Here is a 7,973-nt window from a genome sequence, read left to right on the forward strand (position 1 = left end):
AAGGCTTCGAAACAGCCTCAAAGCGAAACATTTGGAAGTTTTGAAACATTTCAAGTTTTGAAGCTGAGCTCACTTGCAGCTAAAGAGAAATGAAGGAGAGGCAGGGGGAGGAGGGGGGAAGGACTGCTCTAATATTGACTGTGTAGCTGGCCAGTGACCGTGATCCTTCCCTGAGGTCCCTGCCAATCCCAGTGCTCTGGGGAAGGGATGGAAAAACAGCATAAAAAGCATTATTTGAACTAAGCTTCCTCTGTGCCTTCAAGTGACACATTTTGCTCTGAACAGTTTGAGGTGCGGTTTCCCCCAACCCCCTGCACCTATCTCCTTGAAACTTGACAGGCTTTGTGGCCCCACCAGGAATGACCATCCCTGCTGTTTTCACCCCGCTGTGCCTTAACACATACACACAGTCACACTTGTCACAAGTTTTGCTTGTTAGCACTTTGAGGTGCAGTTTCCCAGAAACCCCTGCATATCCTTGAAAGCTGGCAGGATCTATACCCTCAGCAGGGGCTACCATGCCTGCAGTTTTCACCCTGGTGCGCCTTAACATACACACACGTGACACGAGTTTTGCTTTCAAGACTTTGAAGTGCAGTTTTCCAGAAACCCCTGCACCTGTCACCTTGAAACTTGGCAGGCTTCATGGCCTCAGCAGAGGCTACCATTTTAGCAAGTTTCTTCTGAATCAGGCAAGAAATGACAAAGTTATAGGCAGCTTTATGCTTCCCCATTATGGCCTATGGGCAAAACGTTGAAACAGTTTCAACGAAACGAAATGGAACAGTGGTTTCGAAACGAAACAAAACTTGAAACAAAACACTGTTCTTTTCAAACAGTGAAACTGAAGTCAAAATGAAATGGTGTTGTTTTGCACAACCCTAATCTTCAATAGTTCTGCTTGATACCCATGAAGAGATCTATCATCCATGAATTTATCCAGTTCCTTGTTGAGTCTGGTTCTGCTCTCTGCTGCAACACCCCCCCCCCCCCCCCCCGGCGGAGTGCCACCCCCCCCGGTCAGTGAATTCCACAAGCTGACTATATGTTGCATAAAAAGTACTTTCTCTTGATAGTTTTAAACCTGTCACCTACTAATTTAGGGGGTGCCTCTAGGTCTACTATGCTGGCACCATGTACTTCAGGAGAGTGCATGTGTATGTGGGGGGTGGAGGGTCACTTTAATTAGACTGGCTCTGAGAGGTGGTCTAATTAAAGGGCATTTATACACATACCTCTTCATCCCACAATGCAGAAAATGGTGGCGGTGCATTTTTTTAACTAAAATGCCTTTGAGGTGTTTTACTTCAAAAGCACACCACCAACATTTTCTCACCACTGATGCACATTTTGCCACTTATACAACTGCATGCACTACAGCGCCGGGCACTTTTAAAAGTTCCCGGCGCTGCAGCGCAAACACAAGTGCAAATGCCTGAAGTGCCCAGAACGTCACATGTATCAGCATCCCTGCACTGAAAAATGGCAGCAGGGGTGCGAGCTTTAACTAATGAGCTTTAGTTACAGCACACCACCACCTCTATTCAGGGTGGGGGCACTGATACATGAGACGCTGGAATCTGCTGGGACATGGTAATTACAGCGGGTTGGAGCAGCTGACCTTCATGTGTATAGGTGCCATTGGTGAACAACAGGTCCCGGGTCACTTGGTCTGCACCCTTCATGATTGTATAGACCGCTATCATACCCCGCCCCTGGCCCCCTTCTTTCCAGACTGAAGAGTCCTAGCCTTTTTAGTCTCTCGTGGTCTGGCAACTGCTCCAAGCTCCTGGTCACTGTGGTTGCCCTTCTCTGTACCTTTTCTAATTCTACTACATGCTTTTTGGCATGTGGGAAACCAGAACTGCGCACAGTATTCAAGACATGGGAGCCCCGTGGAGTTGCATAGTGGCATGATGATGTTCTGTGTTTCATTTCCAGTTCCCTTCTTCATGATGCCCAACATTGTATTGGGTGTTTTGGTCACTGCTATACATTAAACTGACGTTTTTAGAGAACTGTCTGTTTACAATGACACCACAGTCTCTTTCCTGAGCTGTAACAGCTAGTTCAAAACCCAGCTTGGCGTATGTATAGTGGAGGTTTTGTTGTTGTGTTTTTTTTTCTCTCTGGTGCAGTATTTTGTGCTGGTCATCACTGAAGTTCACCTGCCAATGTTTTTTTTTTTTTTGGTCCACTCAGTTTGGTGATCTTTCTGCAGCAACTCCTCATCAGGTTGAGACTTGACTACCTGGAATAATTTGGTGCCATCTACAAACTTGGAGATTTCAGTGTGCATCCCCATTTCCAGGTCAGTGATGAAAATATCAAGCAAAATAGGGCCCAGCACTGATCCCCATAGTTTCATAGTTTCATAGTTTTAGGGTCGGAAGGGACCTAATAGATCTTCTAGCCCGACCCCCCGCCAGGGCGGGAGAACAACAAAAAACCCTAAAAACAAAAACGGGACTCAAATGACCCCAGCCAGGTAGGCATCCAGCCTCTTCTTAAAGACCCCCAGGGTAGGGGCCAGCACCACCTCCCTTGGAAGTTGGTTCCAGCTCCTAGCCGCCCTAACTGTGAAGTAGGTCCCATGGGACCCACCTTTTAACCATTTTGCCATACCACCTTCTCATACCTCTAGTCTGCCGTACTTCTATTCCAGCAAAGAAAATAAGCTGCTTAACACATGCACTAATTTTTGGAGGGCTGATTTTTGGGGAAAAGGAGGGGGACAGGGGTGCGTGAGTAAATGCAGAAATTGCTTACCAACTTGTATTATGGTAGCATCTAAGAGCATTGATATGAAGGCTTGGGATACGTTATTGGTGCACTATACATGTACACACACACACACACACACACACACACACACACCAAGCCTCGCCCCCCAAAAGACTTTACAATCATTTTGGCTCCGTGCTAAATTAAGTGCCAGGCAAATAGAGCTATAACTTTAGCTGTACACTTATAAATTCCAGCGGACGTTTCCATTAATAACTAGGTTAATTTAGACAAGCTAAAAGCTTAATTGCCTCTAGCCATAGGAATTATTGTTGCCGTTAGCTTATTCTGCATATTAGAAGGGAAAGTATTTTAGGAAGGTCAGAAAACAAAACTCCCTCGTGGTAAGTTCAGATACAGACATGCCAACGAACGGCTGTTTCTGTGTCGCTCCACATGTCGAATACGGGACTCGGAGTTTTTCATGAAATAAAATACTCCAGGAAGCCCATGACCTTTTCATTGCCTATTCCTCAGTAGGGAGTTATCACTTTCAACAGGCACTTATGAAACCCCTTCTTTCAGTCTCTATAGGGATACTAAAGCCATACACACCTAGTTTTTTTTATAACAGCTGGCTCTTCTATAATTAGGAAGACCTTTAAAGGGCTTAAGCAATGTCACTCAGTGGATTCACATTGTCACCATCCATGATGTGTGAGGCAGTCCCCACCCAGCATCAGTAAATTGCCTTTCTGTTGCCATTGACTCTCCCAGGAATAAAACAGCTTTTGAAATTACCCTGAATTGAAGTGGATGAGCGTGGGATGGGAAAATCAACATATATTTACAGATAATATGAATCCGGCAATGTTCAAGGAGATTAATCTGTCAATTTGAATAACAGAGAGTCCTGAGCAAGACCACATTGCTGAGCCAAGCTAGGAAAGGGAAGGCATGGACTGCAAAGCCAGAGACAGTTGCCTTTTAAAGCAGATGCTCTGGTGATGGCTTTGGCAGGGGCAAGCACATCGCCAATGAACGCCTGTGTCGCAGGGTAGGATTATGACTTATTTCCAGACACCATATGAGAAACATAACTTCAAACTTACCCTTTATATATACAGACAAACCTATCCTGTCCCAGTGGATACCAGTGAGATAACTCCCATGGTCTTCAACAAAGACAAATATTGATGGCAAAGTTCATTGAGCATCACGAGCGCTTACAAAGCACGGCATCTAAAATAAAGCAGGCTGGTATTTACACAAGGCAACAAGGAGACTGATCCTGGTATCATCAGATCTACAGCTACTGCATGTTCAATTGAGGCAATAACGTTAAGGCTATACCTTTATACTTACATAGAATATGATTATAATTAGAGTGATACTGCTTTTCTGTGCAAGAGGGCTGCTAAGGCAGGAGAGCTGGCTTAGGGGTGACGTGTAGGGTAAGTCTGTTCTCCTCTCCTTTACTACATGGTTATTTCATGCAATCGTAGGCTGTGAGGTTGTTCATTTGATATGGAGTCTATTTTAAAGGAAAATCCAGAGGTCCCAAGAGATCCAGAGAGTGGGCTTCTTTGGTATTGCTTATTTAAAGCCATTAATGAGCTATCCAGCAGTAGAAACAGCTGTCCTAATGCTTTGCCCACTCGCCACTCCTGGTGTTAAGTCTCCAGCACCAAATGATAGAGGTTCATATTTAGGTACCCCTTCTCCCTACCCTCCTCTCCCCCTCTGCCCCAATGAATTCATCAGCTGGAGAAAAGGGGACAAGAGGTGGTGGCATTCATCCCCTGGGCTCCAGAGCTGCCTGGAAGCAGGGGCTCCCACCACAGGCCACGTGGGCCAGCTGGTGAGCTCAGAGCTCATGGCACATGAGAAGCTCCTGCAGAGAGGAAATCAACCTAGATCTTTTCAGGATCCAAGATGATGAGTGACCTACAGCCCAGAAAATCTGCACCGTTAGAGGTCTTCTGCATTGTCAGACTGCTTGAGAACTTGTGGGATCTCATTCATTGCAAATGTTCAAAAAGAAGTTGGATAAACTGAGGTCAGGGATGATCTATCTAGGAGTAGCAATGTTTGGAGTATGCAGTGAAGAGCAACAGCTGGAAGTCTGGGGCTGGAAATTGGGATGGACCATGCTCAGCAGCACCAGACCGAAGCATAGTCGCACAATTTTACCCCACAGTCAGATCTGCATGGACTATGGGGGGGTTTTCCGTCCTCTGTAGCAGAGGCGTGGTCCTTGCATGTATTTTAATAAACTATATCCTGTCCCCACAGTGGCAGGACACTGGCAGCCCCTCACCCCCTGCTTTACCTGTGGCAATTCGGGGTGGTCTTGGTGCTCTTAAGCACCGTGCCTCGTAGCCGTGCGTGATGGTTTCTCCTCCACTTTTATGCATAGGTTACACGAACACTTGCATAGGATGGCTTAGGTGGAGACGATCCCCGCCTTGAGCACGGGCTTGGACTAGATGACCTCCTTATGTCCCTTCCCACCCTATTTTCCTACAATTCTAATTTTCTAATAGCAATTTGGGTATGACATCAGGAATATCTGCAGACAAAAGGGCACTAGTGACACGTCAATGAAACAGGTAGGTATCGAATCACTTAAGCAGCCCATGTAGATTTTCTACTGTTTTCCAAAGCAAAACCCCTCCATATACAGAAAAAAACCCAAAAACATTGATTGGAGAGAAACTGTGGACCTAAGGAATCCATTCAAGAATGGGATTATGGGAAAATTAACAAATTATAACATCTTAAAAGGAAGTAGGAATTCAACACAGTTCAGTTCCTCTGCGGAGAGCCCGTCTATACACCCACTTCTGCCCCACGGTAAGTAAAACTAAATTGAGGCAACATAATGATAGAGGCAGGTTACAGTTTCTCTCATGTGGATAGTGAAGTCTGAGCTCTTGTGTGATGAGATAAATCTGCGGTGTGTGGATCCCACTTGCTGCTGGCTAAGAACAAGCACAGCAGCAAGTATGCTGGGGAAGTTGATGTGAAGTTAGCCCCCTCTTGACTTGTTGTAACACGCTTATCCGTATCCATCCGAGCCGATGAAAGACGGGCATGCTGAAAGATAGGAACTTCAGGGATCAAGTGCAAAAAAGGAATACACCCCAGTCAGTCACCATTAGAAAGAGACATTAGGATAGTAGAGAACTAGCAGCATCCAAAGGAGAGAGAATCGTACTGAACAAAAGAGAGAAGTACAACCCAGAGATATGTCATCCCTCCTGAGATAAAGCAGCCCATGGAAGGTGAAAGCTGCAGACAACATTAAGAGAGAAGTGTGTAGCAAATGCACAGAAACAGCAGGTTTGCCGGTGGCACTGAATGCATTGTGTAAAGCATGAGGGATGCCCAACATGAGAGAAAAGATGCACTAGATGCCACAAAGCAAAGCACTTCTCATGAGCAGCCTGCGAACGCAAACAGAAAAGAGCAGGACCATTTACAAATGCAGTGGAGAAAAACTCCAGCATACGGTCCAACTGGGCATGACTGACAGCCCAGCATATTAGCCTGATGGTTATAGTAGAAAATAAAACTAAACACTGATATGGTCTGGACGGCACTGACCCTCGAGGCAAACAAAGCAATAACTCAGGAATACTGTACTCTACTCACTAGAGGTGCCAACATCGTTTCCACAACACCTGTATTCACCGCTCGAGACACTCAATCTGCAGACTTCCAAATCAAACTGGACAGGAAGAGCCACAAATAAATCACTTTGGCATGACACTTAGAAAACAGCACTTCAAGAGAAACTCCTTTGGTATATCATCCGCATAAGGGAGATTCCCGAAACTGCCCAACATAAGCACGGAAAGGCCCAGCAAGGGTCACAGTCCATTGGGCACGAACTAGTACAAAGCAGCAGCAGAGAGCATGGCTCCGTGCGTTCATGGGGGACATCTTAAAACTGAACCATGGCAAGTGTCAAACCAGCGGAGAGCAAGCGAGGTCCCTTGATCATATCTTTGATAAGGGAGGCATCAGACATGAGTTATATCTAATGCATTTAAAAGCACCAACCTCACAAATTTGGTCTCAGTCCAAATCAGTGAAACCAAACTGAGCGCCAAGAAAACGGTGCTGTGGAAACATCAAAGCTCGGTGTTTCCAAAATGAAATATGCTTCCCAGAACTTGCAGCTGCTCAGTGACATCAAACTAAATTTCTCCTTAATGTGGGTAGTCCCTGAACCTGGGTCTCTTGGCAAACCCACTGTGATGATTTCCACAGGGTCTCCTGGCTCTGAGTCCCAACACCATAGTAGGCAGCCCAAAAGTTTCAAGAGCCCAAGCCCTAGCTGGGGTGCACTCAGGGCTTTCAAGTCCCCAAGAGCAGGGCTAGAAGATAAGTCTCTGTTTACTCTTGCAGGGCTTTCAGAGGCTGACTCCATGGCAGAAATCCTGGAAAACCCTGCCACAGCCCTGGATTTCTCACCCTACCATAAGGAACTGGGAATTTCTGTTTATAAAGTTCTTGTTTATGGAACTTGCACAAAATTGGACACAAAACAGAAACAGCCTTTCTGAAAAGGACCAGAACCTAGGTTTCTCATCCCTCCCCACCAGTGACTACAGCTACTGGCCTACCAAGTCAGGCTGCCTCTTGTACTGTCCTTCCAGCCCAATAATCTGGCATGCTGAGGTTCGACAAGGACAAGTGGAAAGTCCTGCACTGAGGAGGGAGCAATCCCCTGCACCGGTGCAGGTGGGAGGTGATGGGCTGGGCAGCAGCTCTGCAGAACAGGACCTGGGGGTGACAGGGGACAAGAAGCTGAACAGGAGCCAGCAGTGTGCCCTTGGTGCCAAGAAGGGTAATGGCATCCTGGGCTGCATCGGTAGGAGCGTTGCCAGCAGATCCAGGGGGGTGATCCTTCCCCTCTATTCAGCACTGGGGAGGCCACATCTGGAGTCCTGTGTCCAGCTGTGGGCCCCCACGACAGAAAGGATGTGGACACATTGGAGAGAGTCCAGCAGAGGCAACAAAAATCTTTTGCGGGGCTGGGGGACGTGACTGGTGAGGAGAGGCCGAGGGACCTGGGCTGATTGAGTCTGCAGAAGAGAAGACTGAGCGGGGATTGAATAGCAGCCTTCACCTCCCTGCAGGGGGGCTGCAAAGAGGATGGAGCTGGGCTGGTCTCAGTGGGGGCAGATGGCAGGACAAGGAGCAATGGGCACAAGTTGCAGCAAGGGGAGTTGAGGTTG

The sequence above is a fragment of the Alligator sinensis genome, unplaced genomic scaffold (genome assembly GCF_000455745.1).
Source record: "Alligator sinensis unplaced genomic scaffold, ASM45574v1 scaffold209_1, whole genome shotgun sequence".
In the NCBI taxonomy this organism is placed as follows: Eukaryota; Metazoa; Chordata; order Crocodylia; family Alligatoridae; genus Alligator; species Alligator sinensis.